The following is a 21,931-nucleotide window of genomic DNA, read 5'->3' as shown; positions in this document are numbered from 1 at the left end:
TTTTCCCATAGGGCATAAACGCCTGGTGTTCAAGAAACACAAGCCAAAAGCACTCCTGGGCATGAAGAACTAGTTTCTTTGGTAAAAAAGAAATTTTATTAATTTTTTTCAATATATATAATCAACAATTTGAAAGCCTCCTTGATTTAAAAACTGGTTTTCCCATAGGGCATAAACGCCTGGTGTTCAAGAAACACAAGCCAAAAGCACTCCTGGGCATGAAGAACTAGTTTCTTTGGCGTCCAGCCATTGGAAATAAAGGCTCTCGTATTCATGATACAGGTATTACTGTGTGTGGCTGGTTTTTTTAAAAGAAAAAGAAATCTGAAGAACTTGCCTGGGCTTCTCCACCCTTCCTTATATCTTTTGGTAACATCTATTGATGTTATTGTAGTGCGATCTATTCAAGATACAGCCGCGTTGGTATCTGGAGAGAAAGGGAGTGAATGGCTCATCAAAACACCACAAGGTGTGGTACAGTAAACAATAATCAATAATGGTGATATTGTGCAAAGTACGGATACGATGAGAAAGGCGTGGGAGTGCCTTTGGGACCAGATTTTAAATAGAATGTTGCTTCTGGTTACTTGACCCACCCTGCCCTTCTTCTGGAATGCTGCCTAGAGGCAACATACCTTGGAAGTCTGGGGCACTGAGCATTTTAGAACATCCTGCCCTTATTTGGATGCAATATAGTTGCATATAGTTGGGTTTGGTGTGGTTCAAATCTGCCTGCTCAACTATGGCCCTGTTCATACGAGGCATTTTGGGCCGGGAGGGGGACGGAATGGGGGCGGAGCAAACGGGCGCGATCCCACGGCAACATCTGGGAATCGTTGCCTGCCCGTCCCTGATCTGTCCCTACTGCCGAAAACACGCACTAAAAAGAACCACCTACCTAGGTGGTTGTATCCATTGGAGCGGCGCAAGCTTTTTGTGCCGGTGCATCCCAGCCCCCTGCCGTACTGCGCATGCTCGAGCATGTGCAGTTCGGCAGCCTCCCCCTCCAATCCGACTCTTCCTCCCCGGCATCTGATCGTGCCGGGGAGCGCCGCGGCTCAGGGGATCCGTGGGATCCCGCTGCGGCGTTCCAACTTTGGTGCGGCTCACATTAGCCGCAGATCAGCCGTCCTTTTCCCTGCTGTGTGGCAGGGACCAACAACACTCTCTGGTGGTTGTAGATGAGCCACTACCCCTTGCCCTGGAGGCCTGCTTCACAGGGCTGCTGCGAGGATAAAATGGGGTAAACCTTACCCAGTATCTTGATTTCCTTGGAAGATGCATATAAACACAGGACACAGTCTAGCCGAAATCAAGCTTTCCCATTTACTTCGCTCAGTTGATTTTCATGCTGTTAGTTGCCTTGAGCTGGAAGGTAGGCGCTAAGCATATATTCGATAAATAGGAGATAGCGGCTAAGCACTTTTGATTTTTCCATTGAGATTAAAGGGGCTTAGAAAAATGTTTAATGTTGGCTGTTGTCATGTTTGCATGATACAGAGGCCACTCTCTCAGCCCAGTCTACCTCACAGGGGTTTGTGTGAGACTAAACAGAGGAGGGGAGACCCATTTAGACCACTGTGAGCTCCTCGTAGGGCTGACAGCTTCCAAGTGGGGCCTGGAATTACAACTCCTCTCCAGCCACTAAAAAACATCTGGAGAAAATGGCTGCTTTGTAGGGTAGACTTTATGGCATTATATCTAGCTGAGGTCCCACTCCACCCTTTTCAGGCTCCACCCCCAAATCTCCAGGAATATCCCAACCCAGAGCTGGCAACCCGAGCTCTATGGAGGAAGAGCAAAACAAACAAAGAAACAAACAAAACCCCGGATTATTTACTCTGGCCTACTCTGGCTGCTGTATATGCTACAGTATCTCAGCAAGAGAAAGGTCTCTTACCTGAAATCCTTAGAATCTGGGAACTTCTGTACCTTCCCCTACTGACAGCCCGTACCCTTCTTCTTCCTAGAAAGAAAAACTTCAGTTACCATCTTGGCAGAAACTTGAATTATTATTTTTAACTGCAAGTTAACAATGCCAAGTGGCTGATTCATGCTTTCATCCCTAGCATAAATAAAAGCCTGTTATGGTACCTATTTGTTAGACATACCATATAATTTTTTCATCTTGTGTAAAAGGCTACGGAATGGCTGTGCATCACATTTCTATGTAATGAGTCTTATCTATCTGCCAGTGCTTCTTTCTTTGTTTGGCGCAGTCCTGGTGGTCTGCCATGGGAATTCAATCTCACTTCTTCACTACCGCAGTGGATTTTAAAGCTTTAAAATCGGAGAGGGATTGGAATGCGAGAGAATGAAAAGATTCAAATTTATACCATTTATTAAGCTTTTTAAGATAGTAAAATGCACACTTCAAATGCTGGCCCCAATCTAGTCCGAGGCAAGTGCTTCAAATCTTGCCAGTCATAAAGTATATAACATTGTCTGGATCATATTCAATATTAGGTTGGACATTTTGTGGCCAGACTCCATGGTAAATTAACGAGGAGAGAACGAAAGGCCACACCGATTGCAGCAAGAGATGAAGAAAAAACAATGGTGTCGAGGGAAGAAATAATTTTTTCTTCATCTCTTGCTCCATGGTAAATTAGAAAAAATCTCCATATTATAGATCTCCACATTAATCTAGTTCTTTGTAACAAAGTGCTTTTATTTGAGACAAACCTAACCGGGATAAATAGGATCTGGAAGAGCATGCCGTACGGAGTGTGTGAGCCCATTTGTTGTGTTCTCTGCTGAACACGACTCACTATTGTCCCCCAGGTCTTTTGGGGGGAGTGGGGAAGGTGCTGCTTGCAGGCAGCTCTCCATCATGGGTAGGCGAGGACAGATCTCAGACACTGCGCATCTGCTGAGCCTACAATATAACCAGCATCCGCAGTGACCCTGCCCCAGTGTACATCAAGGGGCTTCACTCTGGGACTGGCAGTTCTCATGCTCCTTCCTGGTTCCCACAACCACTGCAAGCTGCTTGACAGACCATTAGGGCTACCAGTTCCTGAAGGTTTGGGGGGCGGAGCCTGGGGAGGGTGAGGTTTGGGGAAGGGAGGGAGCTGAGTGGGATATAAGGCCATGGAGTCCGCCCTCTAAAGCAGCCATTTTCTCCAAGGGAGCTGATCTGAGTTGTACCTATCATGGACATGCAACGATAGGTAGCCAGAGCCAAAAGGTGACTTTGTCTTATAACCAGTTTCCCTCTTGGTGGGATTCAAACACCCTCGCTCCTGTTTCCCACATGAGTGCTTTCCCGTAGTGCATTATGGGGAAATTATGCCTTATTCCAGTTTGATGTAGTGGATAAGTGCGCGGACTCTAATCTGGGAGAACTGGGTTTGATTCCCCACTCCTCCACTTGCACCTGGCTGGATGACCTTGGGCAAGCTGTAGTTCTGATAAGAGCTGTTCTTGAAAAAGAGCAGTTTCTGTCAAGAGCTCTCTCAGCCCCACCTACCTCACAGGGTGGGGAGGGGAAGGGAAAGGAGTTTGTAAGCCGCTCTTAGACACCCTTGGGTAGTGAAGGGTGGGGTATAAATCCAATCTCTTCTTCTTTTACCTCACAGGGTGTCTGTTGTGGGGAGTGGAAGGGAAAGGTGTTTGGGGAAGGGAGGGAGCTGAGTGGGATATAAGGCCATGGAGTCCGCCCTCTAAAGCAGCCATTTTCTCCAAGGGAGCTGATCTGGACATGCAACGATGGGCAGCCAGAGCCAAAAGGTGACTTTGTCTTATAACCAGTTTCCCTCTTGGTGGGATTCAAAGACCCTCACTCCTGTTTCCCACATGAGTGCTTTCCCCTAATGCATTATGGGGAAATTATGCCTTATTCCAGTTTGATGTAGTGGATAAGTGCGCGGACTCTAATCTGGGAGAACTGGGCTTGATTCCCCACTCCTCCACTTGCACCTGGCTGGATGACCTTGGGCAAGCTGTAGTTCTGATAAGAGCTGTTCTTGAAAAAGAGCAGTTTCTGTCAAGAGCTCTCTCAGCCCCACCTACTTTACAGGGTGTCTATTGTGGGGAGGGGAAGGGAAAGGAGTTTGTAAGCCACTCTGAGACTCCAAGTGAAGTATAAATCCAATCTCCTCCTCCTCCTCCTCTTCTTCCTCCTCCTCTTCTTCTTCTTCCTCCTCCTCCTCCTCCTCCTCCTCTTCTTCTTCTTCTTCTTCTTCTTCTTCTTCTTCTTCATCATCATCATCATTTTGTGTGCTCTCTTGTGTCAGTTGTCCATAATCCTCTTGCCAAAAAGCTATTCCTTGGGGCATTATTCCCACACTGGGATCTGAATCCTTTCCCGGGTGAGGCCAGGGGCTTTCTGTAGGAGTCTTCATCTGAGAATCTCAGTTCCATGGTGATATTCATCAGGTAGCCTTGAGCAGAGTCACTATCATTGCCCCTTTTCAGGTATTACATTTTTGGTGCTCCTACTTCGCATAGTGACAGAGCGTGTTACCCACAGTCTCCTGTTATGTTCCATCACCATTTTGTTGTGAGCAGGGCAATGCGTAGATTTGCAAGGTTCAGTATGCACACAAGCACACCTGCCACAATCCTGTGTTTCCAATCCCATATACTGAAGCTGAAATATATGCATATTCCCCTATGCATACAAAATTATGAACATGTGTAGAATGCTTTTCTTTTTTGTTAGGAGTGACAAAAACATAGTAACCACTGAGAAGGGCTCCAATCTGTCCGACTGACTAACCCTCACAGGGTTTGTTTTGTGGCTCAAGCATGGCTCTGAGCTCTTTGGAGAAAGGAGGGTGGGACTACAGAATGAAATAAATAAATCACAGAAGTGGGGGGAAACGGCAACACAGAGAGCGGTTTTGTAGTCCATTCCTATGGCTGTTCACTTGGACACAAGTTTCATTGAATCCACTTCCTAGAAGTGTGTTTAAGACTGCAGCCCAAATCTCAAGTGAAGAGAAAAGAAAACACCCACTCAGGGTTGTGAACCCATCGCAGTCCTCACATTTTTTGGCCTCATTCATCTCTTTCTGTCCGTTTGCTTTATTTACAATTCAGTGTCCGTATAGGTGAATATTATAAGATGGTTGGGGAGAGATAGAGGGCTCTGTCCTTATCTCAGAAACACATCCCTCTTTCTCTGAACCCTCCACCCACAAGAGAGCTCTGGTGATAGTTTGTTTGGAATATCCTAGGGAAGGGGAGGGAAAGGAGGAGGAGAGCGAGAGGAGAGAGGAGGGATTGTTTGCGCCAACTGGCTCTGTCTCTCTCAGTCGCACTTAGTTTGTTTCTTTATTTTCCTCCCCATTCTCCAGCCGTTTTCCAGTGACCAAGACGGAGTTGCTTGTGGGACGTGGGGTGAGTGATTCTTTTTAAAATTGCCCATCATTTGTGTGGGGCAGTGCTTCAGACAGAAGTCTGACAGGGCAGGACCAACAGGGGGACGTTAGCTTGAATCTGAATCAAGTGATGTGTGGATTTATACCAGGTAGATATTAACTGTTTAAAAAGTGAGACTGAAGGGGAATTTGGTCTTACGGGAACTTCTTGTGGGGATTTTCAGACTCTTGTTTCCCCCTAAGTGCCCTGAGATGAATGGCTTTAAAGGGGGCGTGGGCTTTACCCCAGAAGTTAGTGGGAGGCCAAATGTGCAGCTAACGATGTGCAGTCAGTGGCTATGGACACAAGCAATGTGTCATGAGAGGTAGACAGTGCCAGCAATCCAGAGGGAAAAAGGGGAGTTTAGAGGCATGTGGATATGATTGGCTGCAGTAGTGTCAAGTAATGTGCAGAACAAGCTGTGAAAAGCTGTAAAATACCCAAGATGGGAGGGGTGCATTGCGGGGGGAGGGGGGTAGCAGACCAGACTCTAGGAATATGTTTACATCAAACTGAGTTTTAGAAATGTCATTTCCTTCCTGTCACATTTGGTCTCCCCCTTGAAGAAAACAGGACCTTATTGAAAACGGGACTTCTGCAAACTGCTCTCTGTGAGGAAAATTTAATTTAGCCTGTATTCTGAAGGAGGTCAGAAGGCAGTACTACTCTTGTTGTTAGAGATGCCTCTATCAGGGAGGACAGCTGTGTGTGATATATCCAGAAAGACAACAATGTTCAGGGCTAGGGTAGTTGTTCCCCCATCCTTCGCACCATAAGACCTTTTAACAACAGCACTTTCTTGTCATGGAGATACAGTGGTGAAGAGCTAAGCTTGGGGCTCAGGAAACCCGGGGGGGGGATTAGGCATACAAGCAGTGCAAGAGACTTGCATGGTTTGACCGTGTCCCACGTGCTGAAATGACAGGAATCAGAGGCACTCCCTTATCATTAGTAGAATCCTGGCACTGGAGTGGTGCTAGTTACATACTGAAGTTACCTACTGAAGCATCACGAATCTGATGAAGTGAGCTCTTACTTACAAAGCATACACTGGAATGCATTTTGTTAGTCTTTAAGGCGCCACTACTGGACTCCTGTTTGGTTCTGCGTGCTGTTATTTTCCCTGCATTGATTTTATCATCCTTAGGATAGTCGCCTATTTGAATTATTTGTTACAACTTCGCACACACCCCTCAACTTAGGAAAGCTGTGCCGTGTAGTTTGTTCCAAGGTGGGGCCATTTGAATGATCTGTTGGCCACAAGCATGGTTCCATCCCAGAAGGGGAAAAAAATGTGCAGAGCCAGTTTGGTATAGTGGTTAAGTGCGCGAACTCTAATCTGGGAGAACCAGGTTTGATTCCTCTCTTCTTCACTCACAGCTGCTGGATGACCTTGGACAAGCCATAGTTCTGTCAGAGCTGTTCTTGAAAGAACAGTTTCTGTCAGAGCTCTCTCAACCCCACCTACCTCACAGGGTGTCTGTTGTGGGGAGGGGAAGGGAAAGGAATTTGTGAGCTGCTCTGAGACTCTGAGTGAAGGGCGGGGTATAAATCCAATCTCTTTTCTTCTTCTTCTTCTATGAGCATCAAATGAGGGTGTGCATGTGTTCTAGAACTGATGCGGAAAATGCAGGTTTCCACAGGGCCCCATGCCCATGTGCCTGTACATTATTGCACCCCTGTCAACCTTATGTGCCATTATTGGTGCATATGTATGTAGATGATCTATGTTATGAGTGCATACAACAAATTAAGAGTTAATAGAGGATATTCCTTATCTCCTTCAGCAGATCTTCATATTGCTGCGGTAAGCACAGTGGTTACAATTCCCCATTCAGCAATTGCTGATACGAGGTGCCAAACCTTGGACTTTACCACTGAGGCTGTTCTGCAGCCAGGCTTGGCAGAGGCCTGCTGAAAACTAAGCCCAGGCTGAAAGTGCTGCTTCAAGAGCTATCTAGGCAGATTTCCCTTAGCCTGGTGACACTGAGGACAAACTGTAAGTGCATTTAGCCAAGCAGACTCCGTTATCTATGGCTGCATCACCAGCAGACTGGCTGCCATTCAGAAAAAGATTCCCAGAATCCAACATTTGGAATCATGGGTGGTGATGTCAATGCTGTTCTCAGCTCCTGTCTGGACCGAATGTTTGACAGTCTAAGGGTCAAGACAGGTGAGGGACTGACAGATCTATGATCTGATATTCTCAGCTGGTTTTGTACTTTTTTTTTTTTGGTTTCACCAATCAAAACCAAGCTCTCTGCATTGCTATGGCCTTTAAAATAGAAAGATGGGTAACAGTTGGATATCTGTCCTCCTTTAGATAGCTGCTGACAGCACGGAGGAGAGGAGTTTCAATTAGTGAAATTGGGCCCTTTTTTTGTTTTTTCTTCATTTTTGAAAAAGAGGTGCTGGAACTCTCAAGAGGGAAATGAAGTTTTCAATCTGTATACGGACACCTCTTGAACTTTTAAACATTTTTAAAAAGAATTTTGTCGAAGAGGTTCTGGAACTCCATTCTGGCGCATTTCCCCAGGAAAAAAAGCCCTGCGAAACCACACGGGAGCGGAAGGGTGAGAGCCCCCCCTCCCCTTCCCACCCAACTTTGATGGAGATCAAGCTGCTGTGCCGCTATAACTGCACTTTAAAGGATGCTGGGAAATCCACAGTCTAGACCTCAATGCTGACCAATGCCATCCTCTGCAACAAGTTTCCCCCACCCCTGAGTGTGGAACCTATGAAGCTGCTGTAAACTGAGTCAGACCACGGGTCTATCAAGATCAGTATTGCCGGTTTTGACTGGCAGCTGTTCCCCAACGTCTCAGGCAGAGGTTTTTCCCCACATCAACTACTAACTGATCGTTTTCACTGGAGATGCCAGAGACTGAATTTGGTGAATTCTGGGTGCAAAGCGGATCCTCTGTCACTCAGCCACAGCACCTCAGGGATCCCTCAAGCCTCCCCCGTTAGGGTTGTCAACCTCATAGGGCTGCCAGGTCCCCCCTGACCACCGGTGGGGGATGGGTGGGTAGGGTTGCCAGATCCGGGTTCGGAAATTCCTGGAGATTTGGGGGTGGAGCCTGGGGGGGACAGGGACCTCAGTGGGGTACGATGCTATAGAGTCCACCCTCCGAAGCATCCCTTTTCTCCCAGGGGAATTGATCTCTGCGGTCTGGAGAGGAGCTGTCATTCTGGGGGATCCTCAGGTCCCACCTGGAGGCTGGCATCCCTGGAGATCTCCCGCTATTGCAACAGATCCCCTGACAACAAAGATCAGTTCCCCTGGAGAAAATGGATGCTTTGGAGGGTGGACTCTGTGGCATTATGTAACAATGGGGCCCCTCCCCTCCTCTAGCCCCACTTTCCCCAAGTTCCGCCCTCAGAATCTTCAGGTATTTTCCAACCCAGAGCTGGGAACCCTACTTCCATTCCCAATTAGAAAACACTGATTTTTACTGATCAGATTCCATAATTCATTGATTTTGTGATTGAACAGTACCTAGTCATTTGATTTGGGGAAATGGGGGGGGGGATCATGCAATACAATCTACAAACAGCGGTGCATTTTGACCATAGTTTCTCTATTATTGCTGTTTTATTTGTTTACAAACTTATACCCTGCTTTTCTGCCCTGACCCAGGCTACCAAGGTACCTAACAGATTAGAAACATACTTAAAAAAACCCACATCTTAAAAACCATTAAAACCACACAAAAAGCATTAAAACATGTAAAGCTAAAATAGACATCTGGTACAATAAAATACATATACCTGATGACAACAATTAAAATCTAGGGCAGGAAGGACGAATCACTGAGGGAATGTCAGAGGAAACAAAAAAGTTTTCACTCACTGGTAGAAGACGGCAGAGGAAGAAGAAGAAGAGTTGGATTTATACCCCACCCTTCACTACCCAAAGGAGTCTCAGAGCAGCTTACAATCTCCTTCCCTTCCTCTCCCCACAGCAGGCACCCTGTGAGGCAAGTGGGGCTGAGAGAGCTCTGACAGAAACTGCTCTTGAGAGAACAGCTCTGAAAGCACTGTGACTGACCCAAGATCACCCAGCTGGCTTCATGTGGAGGAATGGGGAATCAAACCCGGTTTTCCAGATTAGAGCCCTGCTGCTTTTAACCACTACTCCACAGCTGACTCTTTATGTAGTCTGGAGAGAGGGGAGTCTCTCTGGGGAGTGAGTTCCAAAGTTTTGGTGCTACAACCTGGGTCGTCACTTGCCTAATCTCAGAAAGCAGTGGCACCTGAAGCAGGGCCTCAGGAGGTGACTCTAGTGCTTGGGTAGGTTCGTCAGGTAGTAAGCAGTTGGTCAGATATGATGGTCCTAAGTCATATAGGGCTTTAAGGCCAACACCAGCACCTCTCTGACAGAAACTGCTCTTGAGAGAACAGCTCTGAAAGCACTGTGACTGACCCAAGATCACCCAGCTGGCTTCATGTGGAGGAATGGGGAATCAAACCCGGTTTTCCAGATTAGAGCCCTGCTGCTTTTAACCACTACTCCACAGCTGACTCTTTATGTAGTCTGGAGAGAGGGGAGTCTCTCTGGGGAGTGAGTTCCAAAGTTTTGGTGCTACAACCTGGGTCGTCACTTGCCTAATCTCAGAAAGCAGTGGCATCTGAAGCAGGGCCTCAGGAGATGACTCTAGTGGTTGGGTAGGTTCGTCAGGGGGTAAGCAGTTGGTCAGGTACGATGGTCCTAAGTCATATAAGGCTTTAAGGCCGACACCAGCACCTCGGATTATGCCTGGAAACAGATTGGGAGCTGGATGGGCCAAGACTGCAGTGATATGGTCCTTACTACCCACTCTAGTAACAGGCATCATGTGTATGTAAAGTGCTGTAAAGTTCCAGCTGACCAACCTAGCAGTTCGAAAGCAAGAAATTGCAAGTAGATAAATAGGTACCACTTCGGTGGGAAGGTAACAGCGTTCCGTGCGCCTTGGTGTTTAGTCATGCCGGCCACATGACCACGGAAACGTCTTCGGACAGCGCTGGCTCTTCGGCTTTGAAACGGAGATGAGCACCGCAACCCTAGAGTCGGACTCGACTGGCTTTCGAGCAAGGGAACCTTTACCTTTACCTTTACCCACTCTAGTAACAGGCGTCATGTGTATGTAAAGTGCTGTAAAGTTCCAGCTGACGCGGATTGAGACCTGGAAGCAGGCCATCTAATTTTCAGTACTGTCTGCACTTTACTGTTAATTGTTAATTTATGTTTTGACTGAGTATGTTTTATGTGGTTTTATATAGTTTTAAGACTTTTATGGTTTATGCCAATTAGGTACATTGTTAGCTGCCCTGAGCCTGCTTGCAGGATGGGCGGGGTATAAATATAATAAATAAATAAAATAAATAAATTGTGGCAACCCCAGCAAGGGGATTTCTAGGCAAGTGAGAAGCAGAGGAGAGTCAGTTTGGTGTAGTGGCTAGGAGTGCGGACTTTAATCTGGGAGAACTGAGATTGATTCCCCACTCCTCCACATGCAGCTGCTGGTGTGACCTTGGGTCAGTCATAAGTTCTCTCAGAGCTGTTCTCTCAAGGGCAGTTGTTATGTACTAACAAAGGGACCACGCACATGGTCGGGCCCGCACGTGGTCAAGTGAACAAGCAAAGCTTCGCAACCAGAACAATAGATGCAGAGGATCCGAGAACAGACCAGTTAGTCAGTCCGGATCCAAGAAGGGACCTATGGTTATGAGGGCACTGTAAATAAACCAATCACGGGTGTGGGGTGTGTTGTTGGGTGTGGCATGTATCGGCATTTAAGCAGGGCCCTGGGTGCCGGGCCCCGCTCGTTGTCTCAGTTTTGCCTACTATTAAACTATGAGCTGAAATCACTCGAGTACGTGTCTTGAACCCAGTACTTTACAGCAGTTCTCTCAAGAGCTCTCGCAGCCCCACCTGCCTCACACGGTGTCTGTTGTGGGGAGAGGAAGGGAAGGGGATTGTAAGCCATTCTGAGACTCCTTCGGGTAGTGAAGGGCGGGGTATAAATCCAATCTCTTCTTCTTCGTCTTCCTCTACAGAGTCTTCCTTGGTTGTCTCCCTTCGAAGTAGTTACCCTGCTTAGCTTCTGATATTTGATGAGGTCAGGCTCTATCATGCTGCCTTCCCTCCTAAGAGACGTAATGCAACATATATAACACATATATATAACATATCCATGCATGATATGGCAGGATAGCTGACCACTCTGAGATTTGATAAATTACATTGTTATTCACAATACGTGCACACACTTGAGATGGTGTTGCCAGCCTCCAGGTGGGGGCTCGAGACTACATGCTCTCTGGACTACATAAATTGCTTATATGTTACTTATTTATTTAAACTTGCATTCCACTTCTCCTGAAGAAAATTACTGCTTTGGAAGTTAGTCTGCATGGCATTATACTATACGAAGGTCCCTCCCCTCCCTAAACTCCACCCTCCCAGACTCCACCCTCAAATCTCCAGGTATTTCCAAACCAGGAGTTGGCAACCCTATAACCACGTTGGCCTGGCTCAGTGGCCAAGAAGGACAGGAGGAACACCCTGAAGAATGTTCCTGAGCCCTCTCTAGCTCAGTGATGCACACTTTCACATTTTTCACCTTTCCCCCATCTCAGCATAGGCCACAATTGAAGAGCAGTCCCTCTGTTAGGCCTATTATGCACGGGTGTCTTCCCTTGCTTCCACTGTGTATGTCTGTCGGGTTTTCATTGTTATTCTGCACTGATTTCCCTCCCTTAAGCGCTCAGTTCGCTTTCTTGTTGCTGTTTCTCTGGGTTTTCTGAGAGTGCTTTTGTACTGATTTTTCACTTTTTCGCTTCCAAGCTGAAGGTAATTTAAAAGCCTACAGATTCCCTTGGATTCCCCCCTGTCCTTTTGCTGCCCCTCAAAGGTCACACCCCACCCACATTGAGGTCATTCCACCCACTCTGGACTTTCTGCCATCCTCCCCCCTTCATCGGTGTACAAACTCCATTTCCCGCTCGTTTTAAATGTTTTCGTTTTTTTGACAAGTGGCATGAGTCCTGCTTCATAATATGGAAAATGGGACTTCGCAGTTGCTTGGCAGTTTTTTAAAAAGTCTTGTCAATTTCAGCATTAGTTTTCCCTCTTTGCCTGCACTCCTTTCTGTTCCCTTTCATTCAACTAAGTAATGCTAAAATGCATGTGAAAAACCTGAACCACAAGGATTTAAATGGAAGGCACTTGCTGGACATTACTGCGCAGCTGTGATAGGGCAAATGCGTAAATTAAAAAAAAAAAACTTTGGACACCACCCCTTGCACATCAAAAATGATGTTCCACCCTGATTTAGAAAAGTGTGGTTTTTTAAAATTGTAGCTGCAGAATAAATACACCGGAGGAAAAAGAATCGTGGGCACAGAATCCAAAGTCAAGAATAAAGGCTTACTGCTCTGAAAATCTGCAGTGAGCTGTCCATGAGTAATGGGCCTTAGTCTGTTGAAGGAGAGTAAAGTTCCCTACAGAACTGCTTTTATGGATCAAGCGAATCTTTGAAGAAGGTGCTCTGCTGCAGGTTATGCCATGCTGTGGAATGTGGCACAAAGGCTAATTTGTTAGCTAATTCTTGGTTCTGTGCTAACAAGCCAAGCAGCTGCTTCTTAGATCGAAATGTATAAAATAGTATGAAACTATTGCACCTTAAGCTATGCACATCTGCAGGGCTTTCCTTTTTAATATTCCTTTCAATATTTAGCACAGGGTGAAGAAGCCAGGGCATGTTTGTTGGCAACAGAGCTTCTGCATGTGAGAATTTTCTGCATGCTTTCTCCTGCCTCCCTCCCCCACCTTCCCCTTGTAATCAAGGTATTCAGGTAATATGACCAGAGATCCCAAGCATAATTAGACAAATTACAAGTATAAATCCAATAGGTATAATACATTGGAATTTCTAAAATTAATACCAAACTATCACTATAAAAGAGATGATAAAAGTTAGGTTTAAAACTTTAGAAGAAATATGAGTACATAGTAAAACCTTGAATTTAAATCCAGTATTAAAATGTAAAAAGGATTTTAAATCCAAAGTCTGACAACAAAATGAGACCTCTCCATTATAACAAGATTATTTACATTTTGAGGAAATAATCACCAGATACTTCACTACTGAGATGGTTATTTCAGGAACAGTGTCCGACAATAAAAAAGAAATCACTCATCATGACCCCATTGGAAGATGATTTTTAGACAGAACAAGGGGCGAGACCCGCGATACTCGCGGGAGAGGGGGAGGGAGCTGCACATTTATCAGGCCTAGGAGGAAGCAGGAGGAGGAGGTAAGTTCCCCCCATCCTGCCGGTTCCCCCCCGGCCTCCTCCACCCCCCCTCCTGTTGCCGCCGCCGAAGCTGTTCCAAGAGCATTCCCTGCGCATGCGCAGTGGACGCTCTGTTACTTTTGGGGGGATTTAAGTATCCCCCCGATATTTTTTCCAACTTTTCAGATTTTTGTGCACACCTGGGGACTGTCCCAAGTGTGCATGAAAATCTCCCTCCCCCCCAGGTGCCCCCGATGTGCAGAAATAAGTATCCGCACGCAAGGGGGCGCCTTCGCTATTAGTATATAGATTGGATGAATCCAATAGGACTGAAGAGCTGACCATTGAGAACAAAAAAGTAAAAGGTACACCACGGTCTCAGTTGCACCAGATGCACACGCACATAGCCTGTCTGAATAGGAAATTTGTACAAAAGTCCTATTAGCTCTGTGGATGGAAAGGCATTTAATCTTGCAAGGGTAAATGCATACCTATGAGAAGAAGTAGTGAGGTATGCAGGAAGAGTTAGTGAAGGAGGGATCCCTAGAGCGAGAGGAGAGCAAATGCGCCTGGCTTGTGCAGCTGTACTAGCACTATCCCAATTAAACACCCTTGATCTAATTAGTCTCCAAGCTTCATGTTGAGTTATACTGTTAAGCATCAAGAGGGGGAGACCAAGCAGTTCCAGATTCTTATCTATCAACCTAAGCCAAATATTCCTATAGTTACCCTCCTTCAGTAGGTGTAATAGGCCACTATACGGTGGAGTAGAGAAGAAAACCTTCAGCCTTAGTTTAAAAGCAGTCAGCCATGCTCTTAGTTGGACAGAGCATTGCACTAGCTCCCACCTGAGCACTGTTCCTGCCACGCATCTTGGGGCTCCACATATCCGACGTGTAAATTGGATCAGTACTTTATCTATAAACTCAGAAGCTTCAGTTATCCAGATTGGCTGCCCCATATAAAAAATGGGGTATTATTTTTGCAAAGAAAGCTGTAATAGCTATGGGTATCAATTGGCCACCCATTGAAAAATAGAACCTGAGAAGCGCATTGATGTTTGTTCTAGCAATGTCTCGAGCTCGTTTAAGATGTAATTTCCATCTAGTTTAAGATGTAATGTCCAATGGCTTCTATGTGCGCTTCCTAGAGGCGCCACACTGGCTCTCGAGGGCATGCTCGCCACCCCCACTTTTGTTCTTTTCTTCACGCATGCACTACAGCACTATAAAGGTTCAATTAGAAAAAAAATGTTTGATTGTTATAGTGCTACAATGTTCTACTGCCACAGTTGTTTTGAACTTTAATGTAACTGTTGTAGTGTTAAAGCCATTGATCGTCATAGTGCTACAGTGGTATAGTGCTGTAACTCTACTACCACAAGCTGGCTCTCTTTTCAAGTGTCATGCTAAATTCCAGAGCCATTATGTATGCTGCAGGGTAAGTAAGCTCACTGAGACAGTTTGGTGCAGTGGTTAAGAGTGGCGGACTCTGATATGGAGAACCGGTTTTGATTCCCCATGTCTCCACATGCAGCCAGCTGGTTGATCGTGGTCAGTCACAGTTCTCTCAGAGCTCTCTCAGTCCCACCTGCCTCACAGAGATGTCTGTTGTGGGGAGAGGAAGGGAAGGTGATTGTAAGCCGCTCTGAGACTCCTTCGGTAGTGAAGGGCGGCGGGATATAAAACCAAGCTCCCCACCCTCCTTCCTAGTATCTTTTAAAAATAAATAAAGCTTCCTTATACTATGACTGGTGGTCCATTTGAGCGAGATCTGCCTACTCTGACTGGCAGCTATTCTTCAGGGTATCTCATGAAGAAGACTATTCCAACTATGTGCACCTGTAGCTGGAAAAGGAAGGGAGTTTGTAGGAAGGGGGAGATTTATAGAGCCTGGAGGTCTAAAGAAAGAGGGCGGGTACACAGTGATTGTATCTCGGTGATAAAGCGTGTGCTTTCCACATGAAAACCGTATGCACTATCACTGTATACCAAACGTTGCCTTGAGGGTCCTAATTTGCATACCAAGACAGCTAAGTGTATTTTGTTGCCTGCGTGTACCTGTAATGATCAAGAATGTCCACTGTGAGAAAGCACCTCTGATGCTTCAGCCAGTTGTGGCGAGTGCAGCAGAACCAAGTTGGCAGCAGCTCCTCCAATATATAGTATTCGATGGTGCCTGAAAAAGAGCTTTCAGGGTCTGTTTCAGGAAATGCCTTAAAATGATGGGATATTACCAAACATCCCTTCGCCTTGCCAGAACTGTCTGCAGCATGCAACCTGGGAGAGTCCTAAGGATGCTATGGCCAGAGGTTGATTTGGGGGGGAACGCGGGGGATCGCAGTTCCCCCAGGTGAGGTGCGGGGGGTGGGGAACACAACGAAGCCCCACCCCCTGCTTCCGGCCGCCCCGCTTCTGGCCCTCATTCAGCCAGGAGGAGGCAGGAGAAGAGGGAGGGTAAGTTGCTTCCTCCCTGCCTCTCCCCATCCCTGCCTGCCTGGGGCCAGGGAGGGCCTTCGTGGGGCTTCCTTGCACTCCCGCCGGCCTTGCACGTCCACCGCCGGGCCCCTCATGGGGCTTGGCAGTGGAGCTGCAAGGCCGGCGGTGGCGGCCGGGATCTTTGGGGGCGGGGTGTGTGGCCTTATGACACACGTCCGGTGATGTCAGGGTGTGTGGCCTTATCACACTTCTGGTGATGTCAGGGGGTGTGGCATATTCTAATGAGTTATGCTAATGAGTTCCCCTAGCTCTGTTTCTACGAAACGACCCCTGGCTACACCAATTGCAGTGGCTACTGATTGAGTACTGGATCCGCTTCAAGGTATTGGTGTTGACCTTTAAAGCCCTGCATGGCCTGGGACCGACATATCTGAGGGACTGCCTCTCCCCATATGTGCCCTGGAGAGCCTCGCGCTGTACCAGTCAAGACCTGCTGGTTGATCCTGGCTTAGCCTCGACCAGGGCCAGGGCTTTTTCTGCAATGGCCCCGGCCTGGTGGAACATGCTTCCATCTGAGATCAGGGCCCGTCAGGACTTACTACTGTTCCACAGGGCCTGTAAAACGGAGCTGTTCCACCAGGCCTTTGGTTGAGGTGGTGGGCATCCAATAAAATCTCGCTTACTCTCCCCTGCTGAAGTTTACCATCTCTGTGTAGCCCAGATTAAGAAGAACAAAATGGCACCATCTTGAAATTTATGCATATGAATACTGTGACCTGTTTTAATCTATGCTGTTTTAAACTGTTTTAATTGTTTTGTAAATTATATTTGATACGTATTGAAATGTTTATGATGTTGTGATTTTGCTCTGTGATCCGCCCTGAGTCTGCTTGCGGGGAGGGTGGAATATAAATTGAAATAAAATAAAATCCAGTTGTTGTCAACAAATCATGACCGGTGCTTTAGCATCAGCACTCGAATTCTATCATATCGGGCCTATTCCTCTGTTCAGTAGATGGCAATCCTGTTGTCATGGCTCTAAAATCCACAGATCTGTCTTCACCAACCTCATCATGGAAGCAATAGAGAGACAGCAGTCCACAGTGTGTGTTAAAAATCTGTGCTGGGAGAGACCCTTAAGGAATTGAAAAGCTCGTGACCAATTGAGAATGGTCTCGTGGCAATCAAGTCAAGACATCAGGCTCTATTGTGTCCCGTCGCTCCTGCCTTGAGAATGGGGCGTCTTACTGTGAAATCTCCATGGCAGCAGCAATTTCCCACAACTCCCTAGAGAGGCCAGCCTTATACGTTGAGAACCCCGGCAGTAGGGCGTGTGCAATAGCTGGCAGCATAGCCCTGCGCTCACCCTGTCTCCCTAGCTTTCTCAAAATAAATTTTTGAATAACAGTAATTTACAGAAGAAAATAAAAAGACACATAACCAGATAATCCTCAAGTCGCAATTCTTTACACACAAAATACAACTACCAAGAGTAAACAATATCAGTTTATACGATATGTGCCACCTTCTTCATGCAAAACCTATATCCATATATCTAACCTTCTCGGTACATTACCACTGTTGACTCCAAAGCATTACATCATATACAACTGAGAATCACAACTGCAGTCTGCTCTTCAGGTTTAATTTTTTCTCAGTACTCAGTACAGAGATCATCTTTGTACAAATAATGACCGATGTTTCCTTCTCTTAACTGCTTGCACACATAACTGCTTACGCATTTCCTCAGACAGATTTCGATAGATGGTGTTATCTTTCCCCCCCAGTGACATGCCATCAACAGCCATGCAGACACCACCAAATTTCGTAAGACAGGACCATATTTCTTAGCCAATGAGTTCTCCACTTGGCCAAACAGAATTAACATTGGCAAGCATTCTACTCTGTGGGCTATGATTTAACTTAATGCTTTACGTATTCTCTCCCAGAGTTGTTTTATAATGGAACAAGTGCAGTATATATGGTCGATCGAGCATTTCTCCTAAAGGCTTTGCCAACATTGGTCAGAGACATTATCAGATATTTTCCCTAATTTAACAGGGGTATAATGCCCCTTATATTCATGTTAGCTGATGTGGCTAAGATATCTTTACAGATATTCCCTTACTTGTTTTTGGTGATTTCTTGGATTAAATCACATTGCCATCTCTGCATATGTATTGGCTCCTTATAATCTAATTCTAGGAGGACCGCATAGAGTTTTGCTAATCATCCTTTGGACAATTCGAAGTACATCATTAGTTTCCCCAAAACATTCAGTGGATAGAATATGTCTAATCTTTGAGCTAAAATTGCAGAAAAAGTTCTGGATCTGCTGACACTGAAATTCTACCAAAGGGTTACTTTCCATCCTCTCCGTTATCTGATTCCATGAACAAACTCCTCTTAAAAAAATTTTAAATCTATGATACGACTGAAATCAGCCTGCTCCCACTTAAAATGCATAGATCCCGTGAGGCTGGCTTGCCTAAAGTGTTCATTGTCTTTAAGAAGCATAAAGGGTGAGGAGGAGTCCAATAGAAATAACAATCCGAGGTGGCGGTCACACGCGTGAGATAACGTGGGGGGGAAGCGAGGCTATTTCCTCCGGCGGAAGTTGACCCACAGTTGCATGAGGTTTTTTGTTTTTTTGCCATTTGTTTCTGATGGGCTTAAACGGGGAATCGATGAATCGCATCTCAACATTGAGGGCTCCCTATGGAGTTTGCAGTGATGTGCATAGTGAGAGGGGGGGAACAATGGCACGGAGTCGGGACTCGGGATGGCCTGATCAGACCATCCCGATGCCATGGGAGTGCACTGGAGCGATCAGACAGGGGTAAATCCATCCGTAGCCCATAGCAACCTGTTTGCTACCAGACTTTCCCTGGTGTCTTTTTACTCCGCTTCTGCGGCGGAGCAAAACGGGTTGCCGACGGGTGTGGGGCGCTTCCCAGACGTTCGCGTCTGATCGCGCCCTGTAAATCCACCCGGCATTCGCACCTATGGTGCGGCTATTTGTGCGTGTGATCGCGCCCTGAATTTCTTCCATGTAGGATAAAGGACCTTATGAAGCTTTGCTCAGCATTTTTTTGTATATTGTCATTAGCCTCCCTCCAGACCCAAACGTTTAGTGGTACGATTAAATCCAGTTGCTCCAAATACCACGTCCTCTCATACTGAAGACCTCTAAACTGATACCACAATGCCACCAATCTTGTAGCGCGGTAGTAGTGTGTATTTTCTTTCTTTCTTTCTTTAGTAGACTTTTACCGCGCCCTCCCGGCAAAGCTGGCTCAGGGTGGCTCACAACAATATAAAACAATACAATATAAATATAAGTTATAAAATCCATTAAACACAAATTCTAAAACCATGCATATGATAACATACTAAAGTGCTGGTAGTGATTCCTCAGCGTACAGTCAGTCCCTTGATCTTCAGTTATTCAGGCAATCAGGTCGGGCGGTAGTTGGGGATCCAGAGGGGTCAGGCTCTCTTCAGGAGCTATCACATATCAGTGATGGTCGGCGGTGGTGGCTTGCATTTTAGAGGCTTGCACTGTTGTTCTACATATCTGAGCCTTTTTGTACCACCGGATAAATTGATCTACCATCTTTTGGGTTTCAGCTAGAAGCTCATTTAGGATTGTAATAGCAGGGAAAAGAAATAATAACAGTGGCAAAATTTTAATCTTTACAAGTGCGATGCTACTTAGCCATGACAAGTTAATCTTAGACCAAAGTTTGAGTCTGGTGGCACCTTAAAGACCAACAAAGTTTAATTTGGGGTATAAGGTTTCATGTGCATGCACACTTCATATCAGATACCTGATCAGATGTCTGATGACGTGTGCGTGCACACAAATGTTTCTACCCGTAATTAAACTTTGTTGGTCTTAAAGGTACTACTGGACTCAAACTTTGTTCTGTTGCTTCAGACCAACACAGCTACCCACTAGGCTCTTCTGCATTCTCATTTTTGTCACTGGTTTGTCCCTATTGCTTTCCCCCCCTTTTCCACGTGTTTTGCTTCCTCTGGGACTACGAGAGAGAACAAAACACATTTTTTGGGAAAAAACACCCTGAAGCAATAGGAACATACAAGTGATGCATCTGATGACAGTCCCATCAGCACGTGGAAGCACATGAACACATGAAGCTGCCTTATACTGAATCAGACCCTTGGTCTATCAAGGTCAGCAGTGTCTACCCATATGGAGCAGAGGTCCATCAGTGGCTATTGGTATAGATAGGAACTCTCAGTCTGGGGCAAGTGATGCACTGTATTCTTGGTGCTTGGGGGGGCAATAGTGGGAGGACTTCTAGTGTCCTGGCCCTACTGCTGGACCTCCTGATGGCACCTGGTATTTTTGGCCACTGTGTGACAGAGTGTTGGACTGGATGGGCCATTGGCCTGATCCAACATCGGCTTCTCTTATGTTCTTATGTTCTAGACCATTTCTCAAAGTCAGACCCTGTCTTTGTAGTCTCCCTAGCATTGTTCTTTAACATCTACCTCAGGTCTTGGGGAGCTGCTGCTAGTCAGAGCAGATAATGCTGAACTTTGATGGGCCAATGGTTTGATTCGGTATAAGGCAACTTTATGTCTCCATAATCTAAGGTGTGGATGTTCCTGGGCTGTAGTTTGGATACAGCCACAGCTACCCTGGCTGGCCCCCTCTGTGTTTTGATGCATTGGCCTTCAACTGGTGGGTCAGACTGCGTGCAAGAACTTTGAGGCACTCTTACACCGCCACTGCACTGGGCTGGAGAGCATACCGTTCCTTTCAGTGTCCCGGAGAGTCAACAGAGTTCCATTTGGCCTGAGTTGTTGGCTCCGCCCTGATTCCTCTGTCTGAGCAATTTGTTGCTTGCACAAGCTGCGCTAATCACACAACCTGTGCAGAACTTTATGAAAAGCCAGAGGTGCATGGAAATGAATTGTGTTTCGGTGCTTAGTATTATAGTGGACAATGTGTGATGTGCATATATTTAAATAAATTAGCATATGCAAACGAGCGGCCTTGGGATCACTTCAGCTGTCTAGGGTTTTGGAGGTCATCCCTTCCGTGCTGGGTCAGTAATGCCGTGTAAACCACAATGCAAGCAAGTCATAATAAAAGCAGGTGGACTGCCCAGGCTTTCTCATTGCTAATCAGCAAATAAATTGGAGTTAAGTCTTTCGCCGTCAGCCTGTAATGACTTCGCTAATAAGCATGGACAAAAGCTGCGTTGTGCTTGATGATTTGCATTCGGCGGCTGGCAGGAAATTGGAATCCAGGGGAAGACTGACATTTCAACACGGCATTCATTCTGAAGCCCTGGCTTTCATTCGGCTGACAGCCCCGTGGAACTCCACTGGGCTTTGACACCAGTGATATGGAAATGAAATCTGTGCTGAACAAGCACTTCGGTTAGCTGATTAGCCTGATGATGCGTCTCTAACAGATGGGGCAACTAACTACAGAAGATCCTCTAGCTATCGAAGGAGATCCTGCAGTTATCAGATCTGTACAGGGGTAGAGGGAGACGCTAGCAGGTCCTTATCGCAGCAGGTGCAAGTTTAAGAAAAAGGATCACTGGGTCAGTGTTACTTATTTATTTATTTGTTCAGTCGTCAAGTCACAGCTGACTTATGGCGGCCCCATAGAGTTTTCAAGGCGAGAGATGTTCACAGGTGGTTTTGCTGCTGCCTGCCTCTGCTTCATGACCCTGGTATGAGAGCCAGTTTGGTGTAGCGATTAAGAGTGTGGACTCTAATCTGGGAGAACTGGGTTTGATTCCCCACTCCTCCACATACAGCTGCTGGAGTGATCTTGGGTCAGTTATAAGTTCTCTCAG

At 46.3% G+C, this 21,931-nt stretch overlaps 1 protein-coding gene across 1 annotated transcript in view; it reads left to right on the top strand.

Moving 5' to 3' along the window:
- The first annotated feature begins 5,258 nt into the window (after positions 1 to 5,258).
- Positions 5,259 to 21,931, top strand: part of LOC107120243 (sodium- and chloride-dependent betaine transporter-like) — a 96,429-nt gene continuing 79,756 nt past the window's right edge. Inside the window, exon 1 of the mRNA XM_015422894.1 lies at positions 5,259 to 5,346. The gene's annotated coding sequence lies outside the window, so the exon portion shown is untranslated. The remainder of the gene's footprint in view (positions 5,347 to 21,931) is intronic.

This window comes from Gekko japonicus, unplaced genomic scaffold (assembly GCF_001447785.1).
Source record: "Gekko japonicus isolate JY-2015 unplaced genomic scaffold, Gekko_japonicus_V1.1 scaffold1229, whole genome shotgun sequence".
Classification (NCBI taxonomy): Eukaryota; Metazoa; Chordata; class Lepidosauria; order Squamata; family Gekkonidae; genus Gekko; species Gekko japonicus.
This window is presented reverse-complemented; position numbering and strand designations above follow the sequence as displayed.